Here is a 14,217-nt window from a genome sequence, read left to right as displayed (position 1 = left end):
GCGATCGTGGGCTCCGCTTTAGGCCCAGGCAAGGGACCCCTAGCTCCCGGGACTGCCAGCTTTGGCCCCTCCCCGCTCCCATCGCTGGCCCCACCCCTACTTCCTGCTATCACTGGCCAGGGCAGCAAAGGCGCCCGATTCCGCGATCATGGCTGGGGGGCAGGGCAAAGGCGGTCCTGGCTCTTAGCTCGCCCCTGGGTTTCCTTCCGATCACTGTCAGTGGCAGGGGGCTTCTTCCTGCTTTCCCTTTCGCCTCCCTGCATTGTGCCTACATATGCAAATTAACCACCATCTTTGTTGTCAGTTAACTGCCATCTGAGTTGGCAGTTAATTTGCATATAGCCCTGCATGGCTGGGGGGCAGGGCAAAGGCGGTCCTGGCTCTTAGCTCGCCCCTGGGTTTCCTTCCGATCACTGTCAGTGGCAGGGGGCTTCTTCCTGCTTTCCCTTTCGCCTCCCTGCATTGTGCCTACATATGCAAATTAACCACCATCTTTGTTGTCAGTTAACTGCCATCTGAGTTGGCAGTTAATTTGCATATAGCCCTGATTAGCCAATGAAAAGGGTAGCATCGTACGCCAATTACCATTTTTCTCTTTTATTAGTGTAGATACCCAGAATAAGCAAATCCATACAAACAAAATTACATTAGTAATCCCCAAGGGGCTGAGGTGCCAGACCATGGGATGAGTTAGGGTGAGAATGACTACTAATGGGTATAAGGGTTCTTTTTGGAGTGATTAAAATGTTCTAAAATTAGTGGTGATGGTTGTATAACTGTGAATATATTAAAAACCTCTAAATTGTACACTTTAAGAGGATGAATTTTATGGTAAATAAATTACATCTTGATAAACCTGTTTTGTTTTGTTTTTAAAGCCAGCTAGATAAAATTCTATCTTTCCATCTCACTCTGACTTCGTAATTTTTCTAGGTTGTCTGGGTTAAGTCAAAGAAAGTGTTGTTCATTCCACAGGCAGGACAAATGGTTTTCGGTAACACTTATAACTAATACAAGTAGCTATCAGTTAGCTAGCATACTTGATATCAGGACCAATATATCCTCAGTAAAATTTTTTGTTAAGCATACTGGAGACACGAGAAACTAAAATAATGGAACCAACTATGAAGATACTACTTCCTGGCCTCTTAAAGTTGCCTTTCATCACTTAGATGACATAATATTCCATCTTTAAAAGGGAAGGGATAGGAGGAAGCACAGGAAGCCCACTTGTTTATCACTTACTTATTCCAAAATAAATTAGGAACAACTGGGACCACACACAATAGACTTACCAGAAAGAGAATAACCAATAAGAAAAGATGTACCTTTCTTTTTGAAATTTTCTACACTCTCCAGCCCTGAATATTCTAGCAACATATTTTCACTGAATTCCTTCCTAAGGAAGAAAGGAAAAAAAACCCAAAAACCTAATGTTTATTAAAATTTGTGTTACACCACCAGGCTCTCATTAACCTTAACATTAAAGCTGTGATATAGATATTACTACCTTTTATAAATGAGAAAAGTGAGGCCCAGGCAACTATTTTTCCAAAGGTCACAGAGCTATGGAACACAGAAGCAAGGATTCAAATAAGAGAATTAAAAGAACTATCTTTCCCATTACTTAAACTGGCCTTTATGTTTCATTTGTGCTTCACTCCTCCCACAGGCTCTCTTCCAAAGTGAAACACAACAAAAGAATAAGCAATTTGCAGAAAATATGAAAATGACAATTCTTTTCATTAATTCTTAGGTGACAATATAAAGGCCATCAGGCTGCCTATAATATGATTTACTCTGTTTATAATTCCTTTTTAAAAAAATATATATATTTTTTAAATTATTTCAGTGAGGGAGGGAGATGGAGAGATAGAAACATCAATGAGAGAGAATCATCAATAGGCTGCTTCCTGCACATGCCCTACTAGGAATCGAGCCCGCTACCCGGGCATGTACCCTGAAAGGGAATCGAACCAGTAACCTCTCGGTTCACAGGTTGATGCTAACCACTTAGTGACACTGTCCAGGCTGTTTATAATTCAAAAGAGACCAACTGTTACTTTAGCTAGCAATTTGTATATTTAATTACAGACCATAGTAAAGAAAACTATTTTACAAATCCATTTGAAACTTAGAGTCCTTAACATTTCATACCAGGGAGAATAGCACAGACAATATACTCAAGTAAGAACATTTATCCTCAACATTTTTTCTATGCTAGAACTAACTTAATGTTACACTGTATAAGGGAGTTTGTTTTTTTTTTATTTTTAAGTAAATATACTCTTGGGAAATGTGATGATATCTGGATTCTAGTTTGGTCATTTTCAGTAATGTGTGCTATGGTAACCCAAGTAAAGGGATTATACTAGAATTATAATGGTTTTCAAACTTCAAGTTCTGATCCATTAATGTTACTAAGTTAATTTAATGGGATGCAACTAATATTTCATTTTAAACATTAAAGAGAACAGAAGATAAATAAGAATATCAGCTAAATAGTACTGAAATGAGATTCAGTACTATTTAGCAAACTTTGGTAAACAAAAAAGTGTGTGTGTACTCCTCATGTATGTAACTCTTATATAAATCTAAAACCATAAAATTGCAAATAAAAAAATCAGTATTAACCCAGGTTGTTTTATGCTGACATAGCTATATTACTGCTCAAAGCAGCACCCATTTAGCTTGAACATAGTTTACATTAGTTGCTCATTCTTCCCTTGCTTTCAATCTAATGGCTTCCACACACCTCAGAATAAAGTCCAAAGTTCTTACCATTATAACCTGAAAAGCCCTACGTAATCTGGTTCCTGGTTCCTTCTCCAAACTCATTCACTTCCACCATTCTATATCCTCATACCTCCCAGCCACACTAACCTCCACATATGCCCCTGAGTCTCTGCGTTTGTGGAGTTAGATATCATTTGTTTTACTTCCCTGAAGAAATATTTTTGTTGAATGTTTAACTTTCTGCTCTTGGCTGCTTTGAAAGATTGATATAAAAAATATTTCTGCACCAGCTATGAAACAATCTGCCATTATTCAGTTTACATTGAACAGAAGCTATTTAAAAGTAGGTTAGGGACCTCAAAATAGGAGTGGGGCAAACCATCAGCAGCCATAGGACCTGCATGAAGTCAGTATCTGTGCAGGAGAATGCATAGGGAAGCAATTGGGCATTTGAGGGACTTAAGGAGAACATCAAATAGTCAGTAGGTATTTACTGGATAGTATGATGGCCAATTTGAGAAGAGAACCTTGAAAATTAAAAAGGTTCATCCCAATCCAATCACAAGTGAGTGTCGGGCAAGTTCTGGAAAAGGCTGGAGCAGTATGAATCATATAAATTCTTAAAATCAACCCCCCAACCAAAGCTGCCTTCCACAACAGGACTCCACACTGAGGAAAAGCTGCTAGGTGTGGACACAAAATTGAGCAAAACAGGGACAACAGAGATAAGGGAAGAAGAGGTCCAGTAAAAGTAGAGAAGGGGAAAGAAATCACCATATTTTTTAACATTTTACAAAAAAATAAAAATACCAGAAGAGGGAGCTCTGTGCCATTAGAAAAGTTATCCTAAATCATGACCCCTTCTAAAAGTTCAGAAAAACAAAACTTCACATAAAAATAAGCAACAGAAAAATGTCAAGGTCCCATCCCATACAATTATTTTAAGAAAAAAGAGACTGAAGAGCAGAGTAACATCCCTACAGATAATGAAAGACAGACCTCGGGCACACATCAAATTATAACATACTATCTTAAAACAAGCTAAAAGACATTTAAAAAAACAATTCAAGGCATGAAAGAAAAACATAAATCACAATTATAAAACTCCAGAAAAGGTGAAAGAACTCCAAAAAGAAATAGTAACAAAGCAAAATCACTTCAGAAATGAATACAAAATTAGAAAGGACACGAGTGCCTAAATATAACAAATAAAGCATTTATAGAAATAAACGGTAAAAAGGAGGACATTTTTAAAAATCAAAAAGAAATTAAGAAAGTGACATCAGTAAAATGGTGGAGTAGGTAGCTCTAAACTCCCCACTCCCTTCAGAAACTTTGAAAACAAGTAAACAATGTCAGAATCAACTTTGTTAGAACTCTGGAAAACAAAGTTTTACAGAAGTCAGTGAATACTGAATCAAGAAAAGGCAACTTAAAAATGGTAAGAAATCTTTGTGGCATTACTTACCCTAGTCCCATCCCCTTTCCCAGGACAATAGAAGTCTTGAAGACATGAGCCTGCTTTCCCAGTATGGGATCCTGATACCTGGGTCCGGAGGGAGCAAAACAGACCTAAATCTCAAATTACTGTGTCTACATGTTCTAACCTATCTGGGGGCTATCTGATGGACTGACACAAGGCTCTTATCTCTGTTTAGCCTAACTTGGAACTCACCCAAGCTAAAAATTAAGTGACTGGCTAAAAAAGTGGGATTTCTAGCCCCAGTGGTTCAATATAATAAAGCCAACCAATATACCACATTAATAGAAAAAAGGACACAAACCACATTAATAGAAAAAAGGACACATACACACACAGGATCATCGATCATGCCTGTTTATGCAAAAAAAAAGGGCCTAACTCCAATACCCTTTCATGACCAAAACTATCAAAAAGTTAGGATTAGACGGAAACTTCCTCAACATGATAAAGACCATTTATGAAAAACCCACAGGTAGTATAACAATGGTAAAAGACTGAAAGCTTTCTTCCTAAGATCAGGCACAAGATGAGGAGGCCTGCGTTCACCACTGATTTGTAATAATGTACTGGACGTTCTAGCCAAGCAGAAGAAAAAGAAATAAAAGACATCCACATTGGAAAGAAATGGAAGAAATCCAAAACACTAATTTGGAAAGATATATGTATGCATCCCTATGTTCAGCATTATTTACAACAGCCAAAATATGGAAGCAACCTAAGTGTCTATCAAAAGACGACTGAATAAAAAGGATGGGGTGCATATCTACAATGGAGTATTATTTGGCCATAAAAATGAATGAAATCTTACCATTTGTGACAACATGGATGGACCTAGAGGGTATTATGCTAAGTGAAATATATCAGACAAAGATAAATATCATATTATTTCACTTGCATGTGGAATCTAAAAAACAATATAAAAAAACTAAACAGAAACAGACTTATAGATACAGAGAACAAACTGATGGTTGCCAGATGGGAGGGGATTTGGGGAACTGAGTGAAAAAAGGTGAAGGCATTAAGAAGTACAAATTGGCAGTTACAAAATAGTCACATTGGCACAGCCGGTGTGACTGAGTGGCTAAGCTTTGGCCTATGCACCAAGAGGTTGCTGGTTCGATTCCTGGGTTGCAGGCTTAATCCCCAGCAGGGGGTGTGCAGGAGGCAGCTGATCAATGTTGATGTTTCTCTCCCATGGATGTTTCTATCTTTCTCTCCTTCTTCTTTTCCCTCTCTCTCAAAATCAATTAAAACACATTTAAAAAAAATAAAATAATCACAGGGATGTAAAGTACAGCATAGGGAATACAGTCAATAACATATTATTAATAACTGTGTGGTGCCAGGTGGGTATCAGACTTATGTGAGATCACTTCGTAAGTTATATAAATATCTAACCACTCTGCAGCACACCTGAAACTAATATAATATTGAATGCCAACTGTAATTGAAAAAACATTTTTTTAAAGATTCTGTGTAAGGCACCACTAGAAATAAAAGTTGAAGAAGAAAGCCCTGGCCAGGTGGCTCAGTTGGAGCGTCGTCGCATACACAAAAAAGGTTGCAGGTTTGATGCCCAGGCAGGGAATATACCTAGGTTGTGGGTTGAATTCCCAATCAGGGTGCATACAAGAGGCAACCAATCAATATTTCTTTCTGACATCGATGTTTCTCTCTCTCTCTAAATCAATAAACATATACTCAAGTGAAGATTAAAAAAAGAAAAAATTGAAAAGAAAAAAAATTGAAAAAAGGAATAAATAAACTATGTCTACTCACAGATGACTGACTCTATATATGAAAAATCCCACAGAACTCATAAGAAAGCGATGAGAGCTAATAAGTGAATTCAACAATGTTGCAGCTTAAAAGATAAACACAAAAATCAATTGTGTTTCTATACATCACCAACAAACAAGCCAAAAAGAAAATTAAGGAAACACTTCCATTTACAGTAGCATCTAAATAAGATACCTAGGAATAAATTTAAGCAAAGAGGTAAAAGACTTGCATATTGAAAACTACAAAATATTGTTGAAAGAAATTAAAGACTTAAATAAATAGAAAGACATTCCATATTCATAGATTGAAAGACTTAATATTATTAAGGTGTCAATTTTAACCAAAGTGATCTAAAGATTCAATGCAATCTCTATCAAAATTCCAATAGCCTTTTTTTTCTTCTTTTTTTTTTTTTTTGCAGAAATGGAAGTTGGGCCTCAAATTCGTATGAAATTGCAATGGGCCCTGAATAGGCAAAACTACCTTTTTAAAAAAATTGTTAATCCTCACCTAAGGATATTTTTCCACTGATTTTCAGAGAGAGTGGAAGGGAGAGGGAGAGACAGAGAGAAAGAAACATCAATGCGAGAGAGACACATTGATTGGTTGACTCCCGCATACATCCGAACCAGTGCCAGAGATTAAATCTATGACCAAGGTATGTGCCCTTGACCAGAACCGAACCCACAACCCTCCAGTCTGCTCTATCCACTGAGCCAAACCGGTAGGGCAAAACTATCTTTAAAAAGAACAAAATTGGCCGTAACCGGTTTGGCTCAGTGGGTAGAGTGTCAGCCTGCGTACTCAAGGGTCCCAGGTTCAATTCCAGTCAAGGGCATGTACCTTGGTTGCGGGCACATCCCCAGTGGGGAGTGTGCAGGGGGCAGCTGATCGATGTTTCTCTCTCATCGATATTTCTAACTCTCTATCCCTCTCCCTTCCTCTCTGTAAAAAATCAATAAAATGTATTTTTTTTAAAAAAAAAAAAGAACAAAATTGGAGGGGGTGGGAGGTAGAGGAAGAGATTAACCAAATAACTTATATGCATATATGCATAGCCCATGGACACAGACAATAGTGTGATAAAGACCTGGGGTGGGGCAAGAGCAGTGTGGAAGGGAGCAAAGAGGGGTAATGGGGGACATTTGTAACACTCTTAACAATAAAAATAAATTTTAAAAATAGCCCAGCTGGCTTGGCCCCCCAGCAATCAAAAACAGTGATCAAAACATACAACTCCTATGGAAAACAGTATGGAGTTTCCTCAAAAAACTGAAAATGGAACTCCCATTTGACCCTGTGATCCCACTTCTAGGAATATATCCCAAGAAACCAGAAACACCAATCAGAAAGGATATATGCACCCCTATGTTCATAGCAGCACAATTCACCATAGCTAAGATCTGGAAACAGCCTAAGTGCCCATCGGGGTAAGAGATCAACCAAAGGACTTGTATGCATGCATATAAGCATAACCAAGGGACATAAGACACTGGGGGATAGGGGAGGCTAGGGGACTGTCTAGGGCGGGGGAAAAAATGGACACATATGTAATACCCTTTGTAATAAAAAATTTTAAAAAAAAAAGAAAATGTTCAAAAGGATATCTGAAAGGATTTCAAAATGCGACCATTGGAAATATTGATGTATATCCCCAAAACAAATGAATACCTGGTAGTACCATGTCTATTGGAAATAAAGTTGTTGATAACAACAACAACAAAAAAACAAACAAAAAAAACATACAACTCCAATTTCTGAAGGACAAGCAAGTCATACCAAGAATCATAGGCCACCATGTTCACAGCTGCCTGTCGAAGGGCTGGAGAATGAGATATGGTAGCCACTATGCAAAACACCAAAATTCTCAAAAATTTACCAGCTTCTTTCTTCATTAAGCACTCTGCTGGATGCTGCAAGTGTTTTACTACACTCAAGAGTTTCAAATTAATTGCTTCAGACAAACCTAGCATATTAGTTTTGGTGAAGGAACCAATTTTTGAAGCTTTCTTTTCTGCCATTTTCCCTGACTTCGCTCCTATTAGCCATATTTCAACCTACAAATATTTTCTTGGGCCAAACCAATACCTAATTATAATAGTAGTTACCATTTATTGCCTGCCTGCTATGTACAGGCACTTCTGATCCTCAGGACAATCCTACCAAGTAGTTAATACCATCTCCATTTTATAGAGTAAGAAACTGAGGAGTAGGTATATTAAGTAAATTGCCTTTGTCTCACAGCTATTGCAGACTTGACAGTTATTCCTTCAAAAACTCCACTCTGCCTTTCTCTTCTCCTACTTAAACTAAACATACTCTAGTCTTTTGTGTTCAAACTTATGAAATCCCACTTTGTTTATGAAGTTTTCCTGAAACAATCAGAATAGAAAGAGCCAATTTCAACTCTAACTCCACCTTTAAGGCAAATCAGTCAGTCTACAATATTTATTTACCTGGCACCTATCTCAGAGATTGAACATCTATAAAATCAAATGCAGAGGAACTCTACACTGACAATGAACTAAGAGAGTATGAATTAAGTACCAAAATTTTGATGAGAATATCCTAAGGAGTTGATATTTTTTAAGAGAGAACTCTGATAATTGGGCAGCTATGTGTAGGATGAACTGCAGTGGGTGTCACCAGAAATAGGGAGATCCATGATATGTACACTTTTGCCACCAAACATTTATTTCTTAAGTGTACACAAAAGTCTTTATGTGCACATTATATGCAAGCTAGGGGCCCAGTGCACAAAAATTTGTGCACTCGGGGGGCAGGGGTCCCTCAACCCGGCCTGTGCCCTCTCGCAGTCTGGGACCCCTCAGGGAATGTCCACCTGCTGGCTTAGGCCCGCTCCCCAGGGGATCAGGCCTAAGCTGGCAGTTAGACATCCCTCTGGCAGCCCGGGAGCTCTCGGGGGATGTCCACTTGCCAACAGGGAGTAGGCCTAAGCTGCAGTCGGACATCCTTAGCACTGCTGAGGAGGTGGGAGAGGCTCCTGCCACCACCGCTGTACTGGCAGCTGGCAGCCTGGCTTGTGGCTGAGCAGAGTGCCCCCTGTGGGAGCACACTGACCACCAGGGGACAGCTCCTGCATTGAGCGTCTGCTCCCTGGTGGTCAGTGTGTGTCACAGTGACCAGTCATTCCCAGTCATTCTGCTGTTAGGGTCAATTTGCATATTACCCTTTTATTATATAGGACTAGAGGCCTGGTGCACTAAAATTTGTGCACTCAGGCGTAGTCCCTTAGCCTGGCCTGAGCTCATTCAAAGTCCAGGACCCCTTGGGGGATGTCCACCTGTCGATTTAGGCCCACTCCCCGGGGGATCAGGCCTAAGCTTGCAGTCAGACATCCTTCTGGCAGCCAGGGAGTCCTCGGGGGATGTCCAACTAAAGGCTTAGGCCCCCAACGGATTGGGTCTAAACTGTTAGTTTTACATTCTTAGTGCTGCCACGGAGGTGGGAGAGGCTCTTGCTTCTTGAAATTCACTTCTTTAAATTTTTATTTTCAGATAAGTGCTTATAACTGCACTATTATATATTTTCTAGTATATCATTTAGAATTAAGATATTTTTAATTGAACCCTAGTAAATTTTAGCACAATTTAATAAATTATGCTAGAAGCAATTAGGATATTTTTCATGTAATGCAGATACATTTCAATTAATTTTTTTAATTTTTAATATTTTAATTTGAAATAATCTCATACATGTAAAAAAAACTATAAAATACTACAGCATATTATATGTACCCTTCACCCAGTTTCTTAGGTGTTAATAATTTAAACATAACCATTATACAACTAACAAAATTTGGAACATATTTTTCTTATAATCTCTTTAATGTTACTTAATCCATTTACTTTGTTTTTGTTAATCTTCACCCAAGGATATTTTTCCATTGAATTTTAGAGAGAGTGAAGGGAAAGGGAGAGACACATTGATTGGTTGCCTCCTGCACATGCTCTGATAGGGACTGGGGATCAAGCCAGCAACTGAAGTACATGCCCTTCACTGGAATTGAACCTGGGACCCTTCAGCCCATGGGCTAATGCTCTATCCACTGAGCAAAACAGGCTGCAGCTTAATTCATTTACTTTTAATCTATATGTGTCTTTATATTTAAAGTGGGTTTTGTTTTTGATTCACCCTCATAATCTGTCTTTTAATTGATGCATTTATGCCACTGACTTTCAGAGTGCTTACTGATAGAGTTACTACCATATCAGGTAGCTTCTGGGCCTTCTGGGGTGGGCCTGCCTTGACACCCCGGGACCCGCTGATGGGGTCCCGGGGCGGCAAGGCAGGCCGGCTGCTAGGGCTTATGGGCAGGTGTGCCTTGCCGACTGGGACCCGCTGATGGGGTCCCAGGCTGCTGGCCTTGCCTGGATGGTGGTGCACTGGCGGTTCGCACTGTCCCGCCCTGCCTGCAGTATGCAAATTAGCCGCCATCTTTGTTGGCAGTTAATCTGCATATCATGCTGATTAGCCAATGGGAGGTGTAGCGAAGGTACCATCAATTACCATGCTTGTCTATTATTAGATAGGATTTATTTGTTTACATAAACTTTCTAACTTCCTGACTAGCAAAACACCACTAGTTTCAGAGACTGGAATTTTTAAGTTGTGCCACTGAAAAGGAAAATATAAGATTTTATTCATATGCTATCAGAAAAAAACACAGAAAAGTGATAAAATGTTCTTGCCAAAATAAAATTTCACATGTAACTAGAAGGCACTTGTCAACACATAACCAGAGGTCTTGCAAATGTTATAAACTTGCAAGGATTTTTCCACCTCCAAGTGACATTCCAGACACATTCATTGTACAGTAATTTTTTTTTTCTTGTGGAGTTAGCCCACAAGAGAAAGAGGAGAAAAAGTATTTCTCTCTCTCTACATAGAACAAAAATAAGAATATGAAGGACAGAAGTAGAGAAGGTAGAAAGGCAAAATTAAAAATAATTTAACCAGAACATTACAAAACACAGCTAGAGTGATTACATCCTTTTAAAATATGTAATCAAATTGTGACAATCCTTCACTAGGCTTTAGGACAAAATAAACTAGATTTCTGAAGCTCAGCAAAATACAAAATAAACATATCATCTGAAAATTACAGTTCTGAGAGGTGTTTCTATTGAAAGCCTACACCAAATTCTAATTTATAGGAGATTAACCTATTTGCCACATTTCAAAATTGATGCATTGGCAAGCAAATTCTAATTATTTTTTTCCTGTAATGGTGTGTTAATCACAGCAAGATGCATTCAACTTTTTCTTTGAGCCTCCTACTTAGGTGCTGGTATTAAAGAATAGATACTGCCGAAACCGGTTTGGCTCAGTGGATAGAGCGTCGGCCTGCGGACTGAAAGGTCCCAGGTTCAATTCCGGCCAAGGGCATGTACCTGGGTTGCAGGCACATCCCCAGTGGGAGATGTGCAGGAGGCAGCTGATCGATGTTTCTAACTATCCATGTTTCTCTCTCATCGATGTTTCTAACTCTCTATCTCTCTATAAAAAAAAAAAAAAAAAATCAATAAAATATATTAAATTTAAAAAAAAGAATAGATACTGATTCCAAACTCAATCTTTTTAACCCCAAGTGGTCTCTAAAAACCTCTCAAAAATTGAACTCCAATATTTAAAATAAGTATGTATTTATTAAAATCCCATATATTACAGCATATTATATAGAACAAGGGAATACTATGATATTTTAAATACACAATACTGACTATATTTTATAGGTCACTATTTTAATCACAAAATGTTAGCTTAAACCATCCTGAGATCAGCTGAAACAACAAAATAACTGCACCACCACTCTTTATCTCTGATAGTTAAAAAACCTCACCCATAGAATAATAGCTTTGTTTGCCACAAAAGGAAATCATTGTGATCACATTTGTGGGAAATATAGAACAAGGTCACTATAGGCTTACATATTGTTTAATAAAGAACACAACGGGCTTGATCTAAGGACAGTTGATATTGATTTGCATAGTCCCTAAGAGTTAGAGGAGAGGGAGAAACTTTAAAAATGTTTTCTATTAAAGACTGGCAAAACATAGGAATCTAGATCTTATATAGGGGGAAAAAATTGCCCACACATAAAACAATTTGGCAAACAAATTCAATGGAAATGTTAAAAGATGCAAATAGTACATCTGTTTAAAACACCTTGGTCTTTACTCATATCTCTCTATTGTTAATGATAATTAAGTCTTCAAGAGAGTTATCTCCTAAAGGCTTTGACAATTCACAAATCCATAGGTGAGTTCTTTAGAAATCATAATTTTACTTTAAGAGAAAAGGAAACAAAGTCACTAACTCAGGACCATAAGTGCGTAAGTAGAAATAATAAAAATGCAAACAAACCCCTTAAAGGGTTCAGTATAGTGCAGAAGCTCCCATTTTTCTGCCACCACAGGATTAAGATGTTCAAACGGGAGGGAGGAGACGAACAGGGATGGGGGTTTGCAGAGTAGAGGGGGTCAATGGGGGGACGGGACATCTGTAATACTTTCAACAATAAAGATAAATTTAAAAAAATAAAAAAGATGTTCAAACACAGTTTACTCTCACTACCCCTCATAACATCCACTACTTCTCAGGATGGATAGGTAATGTCCTCAGTTATGAGTCAGCAATTCTTTTCTTTAATTTTGAACTTAAATTTAATAGTAGAAAGTATCACATTCATAGGGTGGGGGATAGGTAGAAAAATATAAACTGACTAGTTGATTTTTTAGAGAGAGAGAGAAAAGGAGAGGGAGAGAAACATCAATATGAGAGCATAACATTGATCGGCTGCCTCCTGTATCCCCCTATCAAGCCTACAACCCAGACAGGTGCCCTGACTAGGAATCGAACCTGCAACCTTTTGGTGCATGGGACCATGCCCAACCAACTGAGCCACACTAGCCAGGGCTAGTTTCCTTCTTGTATAATGCTGTACAAACGATCCTATGAAGTTAGAAAGTGTTTTGAAATTACAAATCCATTTTCATATACTTCAATCTCATTTAATTATTATAAAGACCTTATATGTTTGATTAAATGGAATATTTCAATCCTATTAAATGGAATATTTCAATCCTTATTTATAACATTCAAATTCTACCTCCATTTATGGCTTAAACACAAGGCCTTAAACATTTTTCCCTAGAAAACTTTGAAGGCCAAAGTGAAGTTTTCTTTTAAAAGATCATTGGTTTATTTCACTACCATGAAAGGAAACATTAAGTATATTCAGAATCCAGCGACACAGAAAATTTAACAACAAAGCAAAGTCAAATAAAGAAGAGTTCATTGCTCAACAGTGTCAAGAGGATACCAGAGCATTTACAATAATCACACATTTTTGAGTGCTTAGTATGTGCTTGGATAAGCTACTCTGCATGTACACTTTCAAGTAATCTTTACAAAAATCTTATGAGGTAGATGTTTTATTATCCCTATACTATAGATAAAGAAATGAGGACTAAAAGAGGCTAAGTTGCCAAAGGAGATCCCAAAGTTAGTAATGGGGAGAAATGTACATTTTAATCTTTTTTTATCTCAACCATTCTGCTATACTACTTATGCTTGTCTGGCAATTTCTTTTCCACTATCTCTAATGCATCCCAACCACCCTATAAAAGAGAATTTTGTCATTTAATAGATGAGTAAATCAAGGATGACACACAAGTCAAGTGGCCTATCTATAGTAACAATGGAGAAAAAAATAAAACCAGCCATCAGGCCTTATGCTACCAAATCATCAGAAAAGGTACTTTTAAAATTTCTTTTAAAAATGCATTCACTATCTGCTTCCACCTACTTGACACACAATCCCAATAAATTTGGGTTTCCTAATTTCTGTGCCCATAGAAGATGGAAGGAAAGAAGCATTTGCTTATGCCAGGCACTTTACATACATTACTTCACGCAAACTTCAGAATACTAAGATATAAACAGTATCCCACACAGACAGGGTTAGGATTTAAACCATAAACCAAAAGATCACACAGAACGTAATAATAGCCAACAAGGCCTATTGGACCCCTGATGACTATGGCAAATTCCTTGAAGATCAGGATCAATGATATTCCTAGACCTTATTAACAAAATGCCTGTTAATAAGCATTTAAGTGTTTTAAATAAATAATTCATGAATGTAACATTTACAACCAGACCCATTGTTTACCCACCATTTCCTGAGCACC

The 14,217-nt window shown here is 37.9% G+C and overlaps 1 protein-coding gene across 9 annotated transcripts in view; it reads right to left on the bottom strand.

The window, feature by feature from the left end:
* SLMAP (sarcolemma associated protein) overlaps nucleotides 1–4,283 on the bottom strand; it is a 93,912-nt gene extending 89,629 nt beyond the window's left edge. For 4 of the 9 annotated variants that reach the window (XM_006779107.2, XM_006779102.2, XM_015558218.1 and 1 more), the window contains exons 1-2: nucleotides 4,205–4,278; nucleotides 1,329–1,399 (exon numbers count right to left, since the gene is read on the bottom strand). The gene's annotated coding sequence lies outside the window, so the exon portion shown is untranslated. Of the gene's footprint in view, nucleotides 1–1,295; nucleotides 1,400–4,204 lie in introns of all 9 variants that reach the window. The other 5 variants (XM_015558220.1, XM_015558224.1, XM_015558222.1 and 2 more) reach the window with 3 other exon arrangements.
* Nucleotides 4,284–14,217: the final 9,934 nt, after the last annotated feature.

This window comes from Myotis davidii, unplaced genomic scaffold, assembly GCF_000327345.1.
Source record: "Myotis davidii unplaced genomic scaffold, ASM32734v1 scaffold189, whole genome shotgun sequence".
Taxonomy (NCBI): Eukaryota; Metazoa; Chordata; class Mammalia; order Chiroptera; family Vespertilionidae; genus Myotis; species Myotis davidii.
The sequence above is the reverse complement of the archived record's forward strand: the minus strand, read 5'-3'. Positions and strand labels throughout refer to the sequence as shown.